Source organism: Schistocerca serialis, chromosome 10 (assembly GCF_023864345.2).
Source record: "Schistocerca serialis cubense isolate TAMUIC-IGC-003099 chromosome 10, iqSchSeri2.2, whole genome shotgun sequence".
In the NCBI taxonomy this organism is placed as follows: Eukaryota; Metazoa; Arthropoda; class Insecta; order Orthoptera; family Acrididae; genus Schistocerca; species Schistocerca serialis.
Window position 1 is genome coordinate 106,407,659 of NC_064647.1, and position 13,377 is coordinate 106,421,035.

Below are 13,377 nucleotides of genomic sequence, written 5' to 3' on the forward strand. Positions count from 1 at the left end.
CACTAACCATGCAGGTACTTATCATGCCACAAACAAGCCCATTTCATGACTGAAGGTATGATACGTGACTTTACGATCCTGCGCCTCAAAGTATCTGACCTCTTGGGGACTAGTCGCGTGGGAGCTTGGAAATTCTACAGTGTGTTGATTTTGGCCCCCTCACCCTCCCTTAACTCATCGATTCCATATCTGCAAGATAGTCGCAAGATTTCGACCAAACCGAGCACCAACGTCGTTTTGTTACTTGGGTACAGTAATTTCTTTGAAGTGAGAGTTGTTCGAACAGTCATTGGCGTTGTTCTCCTTAAACGAACAATCCAAGAAGGAAATGGTCCAACAATAAGATAACACAATACCTTTAGTATTTTACTAATATATTGTGTTCCTTGTGTCCTCTCAGTATTTTACAGAGATCTCTATCGAGTGATTCATCTCGATTTATAGAACTATAACAATGCGTGTCTATATTCGGGCAGATTTATGCTGCAAAATCTCTCACCTACACAGAAAGAAATAGCTATAAATAAAAAAGTTGTAACCATTTAAAACCCTTTTTTATTTTAGACTTAATGACAGAACACAGTCATTACTGCTTTCGCCCATAAATTGGCACTCTCCCGAATATACGAGTACTATAAACAATGATTTAAATAAAAAGTCAGTTTTTTATATACCACGTTTTTAAATGACAGTAAATTGGCACTCTCCCGAATATACGAGTACTATAAACAATGATTTAAATAAAAAGTCAGTTTTTTATATACCACGTTTTTAAATGACAGTAAAAAGGGTAAAATAATTGCTCGTACTCCTATACAGATTCCTAACACCATACAAACAATACTGAAAATTTTGATCATGAATTTTTTTAATAGCTGTAAAAATACTTCTAATATATAAAACGAAAATCATGGGGCTTCTGCAAGAGATGACTGATGCATGAATAGGTCACCTCGTTACTATCATCTGTTGGATGGGTCCAACATTTTTCGTTTTAAATCTTACAGGCATTTTCATAGCTATTAAGAATTTAGTCATAAAGTTTCACGACAATCTGTATTCGTCTAGGAATCTGTATGAGGATAGGAGAAATTATTTAATTCTTCTTAATCCGATCTGTATACGCGGTACATTATAAACTTATTTTTATTTAGGTTATTAATCTAGTGTTTGTCAAATTTTTAATTTATTTCAAACATTTTCATGAGATTAAAACAGGGACGAGTGTTAAATTTGAGGCTTATTTCAGTTTCTGTTCACCTGAGTCAAGCAATATATTGCTTCCCCCTACATACACTATGTGATCAAAAGTATCCGGACACATGGCTGAAAATGACTTACAAGTTCGCGGCGCCCTCCATCGGTAATGTTGGAATTCAATATGGTGTCCGCCCACCCTTAGCCTTGATGACAGCTTCCACTCTCGCAGGCAAACGTTCAGTCAGGTGCTGGAAGATTTCTCGGGGAATGGCAGCCCATTCTTCACGGAGTACTGCACTGAGGAGAGGTATCGATGTCGGTCGGTGAGGCCATGCACAGAGTCGACGTTCCAAAAAATTGTCTGTAGGATTCAGGTCAAGACTCTGTGCACGCCAGTTCATTACAGGGATGTTATTCTAGTGTAACCACTGCGCCACAGGCCGTGCATTATGAACAGGTGCTCGATCGTGTTGAAAGATGCAAGCGCCATCCCCGAATTGCTCTTCAACTGTGGCAAGCAAGAAGGTGCTGTGATAGTGCCACACAAAACAACAAGGGGTACAAGCCCCCTCCATGAAAAACACGACCACACCATAACACCACCGCCTCCGAATTTTACTGTTGGCACTACCCACACTGGCAGATGACGTTACCAGGCATGCGCCATACCCACACGCTCCCATCGGATCGCCACTTCGTGTACCGTGTTTCGTCACTCGACACTACGTTTCTCCATTGTGCAATCGTCCAATGTTTACGCTCCTTACACCAAGCGAAGCGTCGTTTGGCATTTACCGGTGTGATGTGTGCCTTATGAGCAGCCGCTCGACCATGAAATCCCCAAGTTTTCTCACTGCCCGCCTAACTGTCATAGTGCTTGACGTGGCTCCTGATGCAGTTTGGAATTGCTGAGTGATGGTCTGGATAGATGCCTGCGTATTACACATTACGACCCTCTTCAGTTGTCGGCGGTCTGTGTCAATCACCAGACGAGGCCGGCCTGTGCGCTTTTGTGCTTTACGTGTCCCTTCGCGTTTCCGCTTCACTATCACATCGGAAACAGTGGACCTAGGGATGTTTAGGAGCGTGGAAATCTCGCATACAGACGAATTACACAAGTGAGACCTAATCACCTGGCTACTTTCGAAGTCAGAGTTCCGCGGAGCACCCCGTTCTGTTCTCTTACGATGTCTAATGACTACTGAGGTCGCTGATATGGAGTACCTGGCAGTACGTGGCAGCACAATGCACCTCATATGAAAAACGTATGCTTTGGACGATGTCCGGACACTTTTGATCACATAGTGTATATCTCGCAAAAGAACCGTGAAGGTAAAAGTTAGAGATATTCGAGCTCGTACGGAGGCTATTGGTCTTCCTACGAATGATTCACGACTGAAAAAAAAGAAAAGAGAGAGAGAGAGATGGCGGGGGAGATGGAAGTGGTACGCAAAGTATTCTCCGCCACACAGCAGACAAGATAGCGAGTTAATATTGCGTTTTTATTCAGTTCTCACGTATGCTTAAATTTTCAAGCTTCTAGTGCTTCATGAAGTTAGGTTAAAGTCAACTGCAAAATTTTACCGGACCTACAGAGTGACAAAACAAAAAGAGACCTAATGATGGAAAAAACCGCGTTACATAACTTTTTGACAAAAATCATGATTTATGACGACAGCTGCAGTGTGCCTCTTCATGATTTTTCAAAAATATTTAAAAGCTATAAATTATACATTCCTTAAAATAATGTAAATTTTTATCAGTTCCACTTGTGAGTGGACGGAATTTGATGATAAAACTTTCAGAACATAGTCATACAAAATCTGAGAATAGATAGATGCCAGAGGATACTAAGTTTGAGAATAATTGCAGAAGCAAAACCAATCTTCAGTTTAATAGTGGTAATGTAAAAAAATTTTTTAATTTATGTCTGGATATAACTGATTTTTTCCCTTGCGTTCAGCCGTAAACTCAACATCATTTTTGTAACAAAACTGTATTATAATGACAGGATCATCGCTCTATTTAATATGCTCCGCTGCGTCTCGAGCATTCAGGGCGCGAACAGACAAACTCATCCACATATGTATACTACGGAGGCCACTTTACAGTGAATGGCGAAGGTTTCTTCACACATCAAATTACACCCTGTTGTATTCCGTTCGTAAGGGGAAGGAGATAGAGAAAATCCATAGCAATTATTCCTTCGTAAGTGGCCTAATCTCTGTTATAGATTTTCATGGCATGTGAGGGATGTAATTGTAATTATTTATTGCTTCCTTTAGACTCTCTCTTCTTCTTTATATAACAGTACGTGTTTTTAACTTTTTAGAAAGTTGTTACTTGTTATTATTGATTACAAAGTTGTATCTCAGCATGGTAATCGTAATAATGATAATAATAATAGAACAGTAATAATAATAGTAATAGTGATTAAGCAGCGTGAAAAATTATTTATTATTAACAGTATTAGTTGAGAGAATATAAGCATAAGTATTGGCTAAAAAGGAGGAAATAGGAGAGGTAGCCGCTCACGATACCTCGAAGAACCATTATCCAACAGGGTTGAGGGAGAACATTTTGTATTGGTACTGGAGGGGCCACAGAAAATTAGTTCCACTGCGTCCTACATTGAAAAGTAACCGACAGAAACGACTGTGCGACGAATAGAGAGGGTACAACGTCCTTCTCAGACATATTGCATTAGCAATGGAAGTAAAGCAGAAGTAACCAGCTGAATACCTAGGTACTGGCCTCAGTTTCTCTTATCACGTACAGAAGATAAACGCAGTGTTTGAGATGTGATGCTATAGATAGACGTTGAAAATTAAATGGACTGTTATGATAAGAAATGATGTCTTCAGAATCGACGAGGAAAGAAACATGCGGACAACACTGACAAGATGAAGGGACAGGATGGTAGCACATGTGTTAAGACACTAAGGAGTGACATACAATGCCGCGCGGGGCAGCCGCGCGGTCTTGGGCGCCTCGTCGCAGTTCGCGCGGCTCCCCCCTGTCCGAAGTGGGAGACGCTACAAGAGGGGCATGGTGGATCACTGTGCGGATTACTTTTAAAATTTTGAGAGCATGTTTTCCAAGAAGAGTGTGGCAGGTAAGCCTCGCGAGAAAGTGAGAAAAATTATTTGTCATACGGAGGCTAGCCGACCCCCGTTCTTCCCACGCCTCATTTGAGAAAGGAACATCGAAGATTCAGGTTCATAGTGGTACATACCCGTTCGCCAAATACCGTAGTGTAGTCTGCGTAGATACAAAACAGGAGTTGACATGAGCTGTGCTTGGTATAGGGGAGCAATGGAGCAGGATGTAAGGGGCGGAGGGGGAGAGTGGAGGGCGCGAAGGAGGGTAGAGCTGTGTGTGACATATCGCCAGAAGAGGCCGTTGTCGTCGTTATTCTTGAATTACTCAGTCCAAAGACTGGTTTGTTGCAGCTTCTCAGGTTAGTTACTATGCGGCAAGCCCCTCATCTCCGTATAACTGCTGGAACCTACATCCATTTGAATATGCTTACTGTATTCATGAGTAGGTCTCCCTCTACGGTGTTTAACCCCCCCCCTCCTCCCCCCCTCACACACACTTCCCTCTGCTACCAAAGACTCGATTCCTTGATGCCTGAGGAAATTATGCCTGTCAACCAATACCTTCTTTTATTCACCTTCAGGCAGCAATTTCTTTTCTAATTCATTTCAGTACTTCTTCATTAGTTAGTCAGTCTACCCACCTAACCTTCAGCACTCTTCAGAAAGCTGTATTTCAGAAACCTCTGTTCTTATCTTGTTTGATCTGTTTTCGTTCATATTTCACTCCTCTACAATGTAACATTCAATACAAATACCCCACAAACAGCAGCTTCGGTATATTTTTCTTTTGCGCTTTTTTATTTTACTGTTTTGCTGGCGAAACTGCGTTTTCTAGTGCTATTTGATAAATCTGTATTGTTTCATCTATTTTTACTACATCTCTCTGTTTCACTTACAAATCACCAGTTTCGAATAAAACTTGTGTTAAACAGTGATAGTTTTGCTATAAATACTGTACACTTTTAAGTAATGGACAGGAGCATAATTATGTGGAACAAAAGTGTTCCCCATGTTACCCAGCCCTTTGTATCATCACTAAGTTTCTTTCCGCTTCCGGTTTTTAGGGTAATCCCCAGTGTGAAACTAATAACATACGTAAAAAGGCGCTTGAAATGAGTTAACGCCTGACAGGTATGCAACACACTCAACTTACAGGTAATGCAGGTATGACATGACCTGACCAAAGCTGCTAGAAAAACTACCGTTGTCTACAGCTACCTAAAATTGTCTACAGTAGCTTACAGTAGTTTTATGACTCTAGTCCCCCCCCCCTCCCACCCTGAATAGCCTGTCATACGTCTCCATAGAGTGATCAAACGTTGTTTCGCAAAAGACTGATATTCCTGTGGTCATCTTAAAGTTACTCTCATATCTTTCCCTTCATCTAAAATTCTCAGGGAAAAACGAGTAAGTGAATCTTGAGGTTCAGCAAACAGCCTAACTTTTCCAGTGTAAGGCTTCAAGGAAAATATAACGTGGATCATTTTTGGTACCTAAGTACCCAGTAACGACCACTTTGAAGGAGAACCAAGCCCACTAATTTTTGATCCGAAACTGGAACATCATTTTTCGCTTTTCAAGTTTCAGGATTCACTTCGCTTTTACTTTTCCCTTCTGCTAGAGGAACGAGATACTTGAACCGTTCTCCATTCTTTTCAGTTCATCTTTCAGAAACGGTTTCATTAGGTCCCACATAATGCCAAAACGTGATTACGGTTTCTTTTTACATGTACATAGTTACACAGAGTTTGTCCATAATTACAAGGTGTACTACACAGCGCAGTCAAAGCCACAGAAATTTCAATTAATTAAAGTGATATGAGAAACAAATTTAATTAAAACCAGTAAATTGCTATACGTTTTAAATATTGAGTTAATTTACTAAAATGGTGTTTGATACGGCATTTCCATCATTTTCGTCATTGGCATTTATTACTACACGAAACATCCACAGGGAATGCTAGCACCAACCTTCAGGTCGCAGAACGCTTGCCCAAGAGGTAACTTGACACACGTCTGGCCTAATTCGAAAGGGATCCACTTGACTCGGAGGTGGCTAAATATATTCTACCCTTCCCTGCCGACTTATAAATGGGCGGACTGTATATTTCTTCAGCCTACTTTTAAACCGAACCACTCTGCCCTTGCTTGAGAAAATTAGTGTCAACGAAGAAAGACATTGCGAAACGAGATAGTTTTGTTGAGCCTGACAGAGAAAGAAGCACTTACTTCGATTTTCACCTGATATAACAAATTATAGATATTGGCTACGTTCTCCGGTAGTGCGTGTAGTGTTGGACTTCAGTGATGGCACTTCAATGGCGACGGGCTGCCCTGTTGTGAATTTAATTTTCGCACGTAGAAGGTCAGTTTGGATTCAGGAGAAACGTAGGAACACGCGAAGCTGTACAAGATTTCCGACTTAGAAATTAGGCTGAAAAAACACAGAAATAAATTGAAAGCATTTGAATGTTTAGAGAAAGCTTTTGCCAGTACCTTCTGGAACACATTATTTGAAATTCGTAAGGTAGCAGGGATTAAAGACATTGACGGAAATGTTATTTTCAGCTTATACAAGATCCGGACTGCGGTTATAAGAGTCGATGTGAATGAAAGGGAGGTGGTAGCACTCTAGCCTATTCCCCATATAATTTACTTTGTACACTGACAAGCAGTAAAAGGAACCAAGATGAAATTTGGAAGCGAAACTAAAGTTCAGAGAGAAGAAATAAAAGGTCTGCCGACGGCATTGCAAGGGATACTAAAGAACTTGAAACTTCTACTGAGTGGAATGAGTAATACTACCAAACAGGTTTTAAGATGAATATCAACTAATGTAAAAGGAGTGCTATGTAGTGTAGTCGAATTAAAACAGCTGGCGCTAAAGGAACTAGGTCAGGACGCAAGAAAATGAAAGTGATAGATGAAATTTTCTTCTTTTGGTGCAAAGTAATTGACGAGGGCGTAAGTTAAGAGAATATATACAGTAACGTTGTAACAGCAAGGAAAGCGTTTTAGAAAAAAAGAAATGTTTTTACTATCTATACATATTACAAAGTCCCCTGCTGCGATTTCTGCCTGTGAGTGAAGGAAGTAGAATTAAAGTCCAGAGAGAAGATATAAAAGCGCACACTCCGCTGCAGAGTGAAAATCTCATTCTGGAAACATCCCCCAGGCTGTGGCTAAGCCATGTCTCCGCGATATCCTTTCTTTCAGGAGTGCTAGTCCTGCATGGTTCGCAGGAGAGCTTCTGTAAAGTTTGGAAGGTAGGAGACGAGGTACTGGCAGAAGTAAAGCTATGAGGACGGGGCGTGAGTCGTGCTTGGGTAGCTCAGTTGGTAGAGCGCTTGCCCGCGAAAGGTCCCGAGTTCGAGTCTCGGTCCGGCACACAGTTTTAATCTGCCAGGAAGTTTCATATCAGCGCACACTCCGCTGCAGAGTGAAAATCTCATTCGGGAAGATATAAAAGGTTTGCCGATGGCGGTGTAAGAGACGCTAAAGGACTTATCTGTTCCGTATTCAATTATCCTTTGGAGTGGGGGTGAGGGGTGCTACTTGCTGGTCAGCTACAGAGGTGGCAGTGGCGGGAAAAGCAGTAAACAGACGCCGCAACTGCAGAGACAGAAAAGCTTAACCAGAATCTACGTGGGTCCCGTGGTTTAGCGTTAAAGCGCGTGCCTGAAATCGTGGAATCGAATTCCGGTCGGGCCACGGATTTTTCAGTTTGTGTTTCAATCTAGCGTTCTCCTCTCAATGATTTGGAGACTCGATACGCGGCTCAGACTGCACGTTAAACTGTAGGTCCCCTTTCCCCAGCAGGATAATTGAGGTAGGTTAGGGATACGCAAGTGGCCGAAGCGGCGTCCAATAGAAAGAGTAGTAGCAGCCAAGTAAGCCACATGAAATTATTATTACCAGAACCTGTACATATATACATACGTTTCTCTTCTATATACACTATAAATTAAAGTACTCCACTGCGTTTTTCTCTCTATACGTAAAGGCTAATCTCAGAAACTTCCGTTGGGATTTTGATACGGTTTTCACTGAGAGAGAAATTGAATCACGAGAAAGGTTTGCTTGTATAATTTACTATCGCTACGGCAGACGAGTCGTCCGTTCGTAGAGTTTAGTTCTGAACAAGGATAGCCAGGGGGGTAGCTGGTCGAATATTAATTTATGTGGTAAGGACGCTTTTCTGAAGTTATTCTGCTGGAGCGTAGCCTTGTTTGGAAGTGAAACGGAGACGATAGACAGAGACGAGAAGAGAATAAAAAATTTTGAAATACGGTGCTGCAGAAGAGTGCTGAAGATTAGATGGGCAGATCGGTTCAATTGATTCTGGGAGCAAAGAAATTTGTAGCTCAAATTGACTGAAAGAATGGTTCGTTACAAGACGTCCCGTGAACCTGCCTCTTCTCCTGGCAATGGTCCTCCATAAATGTCTTCTCTCATGAATCTCCACTTTACACTTCGTCTGTTCGCTTAATTTTTAACTACCTTCGATAAAAAAAATTTCAAACGCTTCCCTTTTCTTCTTTTCCGGATTTCCGGCCGCTCACATTTTAGTTCCATACAATACTGTGCTCCAGACGTATACTTGCAGGTACTCTTCCTCATTTTCATATCAGCATCGGATACGAGTGGAGCTCTTGTATTGAAGTAAGCTTTATGTGTACTAATCTACTTGTAATATGTATTTTGCTTCAGCCATCACGTGTAACACCGCTTCGTAGATTGAATAATTATTTCACTTCTTCCATTAATTTTTCGTTGCCAATTTCGGTAGAGTTATCCTACGTATAAAAATAATGGGCCAAGCTGTAGATGTTTACCACTAAATATCTCATCTGATTTCGGAAGGTTGTTTCCCTTTACTAAGGTAACTGATTAGGATTCAGTCACTTTTAAAGAGAGCTGCTATTAAGAACGCCAAATGGGAATTTTTATGTCGTGACGCATTTTCGTACGACTGTCAGTCCTGAACACGATAGCATTGACAGCAAATATTCCGTAAGCGCTGCCGTGCCCATCTGGTATATTGCTGATGTATACTGAATACATTAATGGTCGTAATACTATTTCTTCAGGAGTACCCGACAATACTTTCAATACTGAACATTCCATGTCCTGTGTCCACAAAAATGTCCTGGACTGTAGACGGCATCATAAGCAAAATATTCACCCAATTACACGACTGATAAAATGCTCATTCATCATTTTAAATAATGATCTTGACACTATTCATTCGGGAACATCCGGCGTTACTTACGAGTCCCAGCGTTTATTGTCGTCTGTTCATAAAACTTTCCTAGACTGTGGACCGTATCATAATGTGATGTACTAAGCTTGTTACATACACTGATTAAACTATTACTCATTTTATTGTGGTACGGTCTACAATTTTATGGACACCTTTTGCCGTGAAAGCTTACGGACGTCCATCAGTTGCACAGTGTAACGTGGAGAGGTGAGTGAAGAATTTGGAAGAGCCTTACCAGAGACAGCTGACCTGGCACTAGGGAAGAACAATAAGAGGGGAGACAGACTAGACTGTGTAGAACATATTATATTGTATGTATGGTACAGTACGAGGGCTGTTTTTCTTTCGAGCTCTAGTCGGTCCCAAATTTAAAACTGCGGTTAAAATATTACGAAGCTCTGAGCAGATGTATAGTGCAGTGTCTCTAGTATGCTCGCCGATCGTGTCACGTCGCACCTTCCAATTCCGAGGAACGGTGAGCGCACAAGGATGCCTAGGAAAATCCCGGCAAACGTGAAGAGCGTGTTGAGGGGTTGCACCTGGGTTCTTGCAGCCGACGTAATTGTCATGCGTTTGCTTCTTCGTGACGATGTTCGGCCGCCCATTCCAAGTGCAATACCGACGCTCTTGCAGCGTTTCCGATAGGCAGTGCTGATCACCCACTACACAGCCTGGTCTTGGCTTCCTCTGACTGCCATCTCTTCACTCACACGAACCGCTGGCTACTAGGGCAGCAATTTGGCACAGACAGCGAGCTGACCAGCGTATGAAATTGGCAGATATCAGAGGCAACGTTCGTCTATGACGAGGATATTGGTAAGCTGGTGAAATGAAGTGTCGTGAGGCTATGGCCTCCCGCGGGGTGGACCGGTCGCTTGGTGCTGGTCTTTTGACGCCACTTCGGCGACTTGCGCGTCGTTGAGGATGAGATGGTGATGGTGATGGCAACACGTACCTAAGTCAGAATGGTAACTTTGTAGAGTAGTAACTGCAAGGCGTTGTTGAATATTGCAAATAAAACATTTCTTATTTTCATGACCTATCGGACGTTGAAAAAAAGGACGAAAGAAAAAGAAAAGCTCTCGTAGATACATACAGAGACAGTAGCAGATAGGAATAGAGGAAGCACATCGTCAAATCAGTCGACACGCAAATACTCTGGCCGACAACATAACGTACACAAGACTGGGCAGTACTTAATTGGAGTCTAAGGGCGAATGCTGAGAGGTCATTTAAGGGTATTGCCAACAGTAAGCACCCTGAGTGAATCATAATCTCATATTTTTTTTATAAACAAGACATATATTCAGTATTACACTCATTTTCGTTGTGTGTCTATTACGAATTCAACACAAAGGCAATTGGAGTGACAAAAGAGAACGAAAATTAGCGAGGCCAACGGGCAATCGTATCAAAACGCTCGAGGAACAAAAGATCAAGCCAAAATGTGTCGACACAGTTCGCATTCACTAGTATTTTTTGCAATGAATGGAAAGGTATCTTCACTACAGCACTTTTGTCTTGACAACGTGAGTAGCCACAGAGGGAATATAATTATTTGCACTTCAGTACATCTAGGACTAAAAGCAGCCTCTCAGATACCCGGGAGCGCTAAAGATTCCACATCTGGGGCACAAGCGGGCGAGATACCCCGGGTTGAATCTGCCTCGCTGATTAATGACGAGGACTGTTGAATTGGTCAGCCTCGATTTAGTTTTTGAGCGGTTTCCCACTTCTTACTAGGTAAATACCGGGCTAGTACCTATACACACACACTACACAAACACTTAGAAGGCGTTATCACACTTTAACATCATATCTACACTAGATTCAGATAGACTGGGTACGCAGATTCGTTCCCTCGAGGGAGTAGTGGCGTCGGGAATGGAATCCGGCTATCAAAAGTCACGAACACTGCCAAAATCACTATATAACAATTATGACCCCCTATACAAACGGGAAAAGGCAAAAGGAAAAGATAGGTGTAGTATGAAACGTCCACCTGTAACGTGGCCAGAACTGACAGCTACGCCTGCGATGCAGGCTACCCTGTGAAACGGCAACGTGAGGTGGGTTGCCTACCTGTTGTGGAGCGGTGTCGCGAGGTGGTGTGCTGTGCTGGCGGTGTGCTGCCGAGCGACTACCGGCGGGGCCCTCTCGGCGGCCGCTGTGACCGGTGGGGTCCCCGGGGTGGGGGTGGGAGGGGGAGGCGGCGTCGCGACGGTGGGGGCCGGCGGACGGCGTCCTTGATGCAACCGGCGCCGCCGGAGCTCCGCTTATTACGCCGCCCGTCGACCATGACCCGCGTCACAGCGCTCGCTTGTCGTCGCTCCACATGTGCGACGCCATGCTTGTATCTGCTCGACCAAACGCGGGATTTCACTCATGCTCGCAGGGTTTTGTTGTTGATATTGCAGTGCCATTCTTCGAGCAACATAGGGCACTGTGTTCGTACCAATATCTTTACCTTGAGCCGTCCCTGTTTCACTGTGGTATCGAAACTACGACTATTTATGTGGTACGGAAACTACGACTGTTTATGTCGCAAAGTGTAGAATAAAAGAATCATTTGTTTCAGTCACCTTTACTTCCTCCCACAACGCGTTTCGAGAGTTCACACCCTCATCCTCAAGTGGTTAGCGGATTGTGTTACATATTTGTTTCCAGGATGTAGACGGTTATCTGTTTTGACTTTTATTTCGCTATAAACTTTATATAATTTACACTTGTTAACGTCATACGGCACAAAAATTTTAAATTTTACGTGATAGTAACGATACTTACAGTGTATTCCAACAGAAAGGATCCAGAGGGTGGTTATAAAAATATATTTTCCTCGTTAGATGTCACACAAACACGAAATGGGAACATGAAAGGCCAGAGATTGTGCATATAAAGAAATACTGCACTTTCCAAGTCAAAGGGCACTACCAAGTTACAATTCTAACCACAAATACAGAATGACTTCTTGTGTAATAGAACCCAGTACGTTGTCCTCGATGGTGAGTGTTCATCGGAGGTGAGGGTGTGATCTGGAGTGCCCCAGGGAAGTGTGGTAGGTCCGCTGTTGTTTTCTATCTACATAAATGATCTTTTGGATAGGGTGGATAGCAATGTGCGGCTGTTTGCTGATGATGCTGTGGTGTACGGGAAGGTGTCGTCGTTGAGTGACTGTACGAGGATACAAGATGACTTGGACAGGATTTGTGATTGGTGTAAAGAATGGCAGCTAACTCTAAATATAGATAAATGTAAATTAATGCAGATGAATAGGAAAAAGAATCCTGTAATGTTTGAATACTCCATTAGTAGTGTAGCGCTTGACACAGTCACGTCGATTAGATATTTGGGCGTAACATTGCAGATGGATATGAGGTGGGACAAGCGTGTGATGGCAGTTGTGGGGAAGGCGGGTAGTCGTCTTCGGTTCATTGGTAGAATTTTGGGAAGATGGGGTTCATCTGTAAAGGAGACCGCTTATAGAACGCTGGTGCGACCTATTATTGAATACCGCTCGAGCGTTTGGAATCCCTATCAGGTCGGATTGAGGGAGGACATAGAAGCAATTCAGAGGCGGGCTGCTAGATTTGTTACTGGTAGTTTTGATCATCGCGCGAGTGTTACGCAAATGCTTCAGGAACTCGGGTGGGAGTCTCTAGAGGAAAGGAGGCGTTCTTTCCATGAATCGCTGCTGAGGAAATTTAGAGTACCAGCATTTGAGGCTGACTGCAGTAAAATTTTACTGCCGCCAACTTAGATTTCGCGGAAAGACAGCAAAGATAAGAGAGATTAGGGCTCGTACAGAGGCATATA

At 42.7% G+C, this 13,377-nt stretch overlaps 1 protein-coding gene across 2 annotated transcripts in view; it reads right to left on the minus strand.

The window, feature by feature from the left end:
• Positions 1–11,768, minus strand: part of LOC126424942 (uncharacterized) — a 244,563-nt gene extending 232,795 nt beyond the window's left edge. For both annotated transcript variants that reach the window (XM_050087794.1, XM_050087795.1), the window contains exon 1: positions 11,647–11,768. The gene's annotated coding sequence lies outside the window, so the exon portion shown is untranslated. The remainder of the gene's footprint in view (positions 1–11,646) is intronic.
• Positions 11,769–13,377: the final 1,609 nt, after the last annotated feature.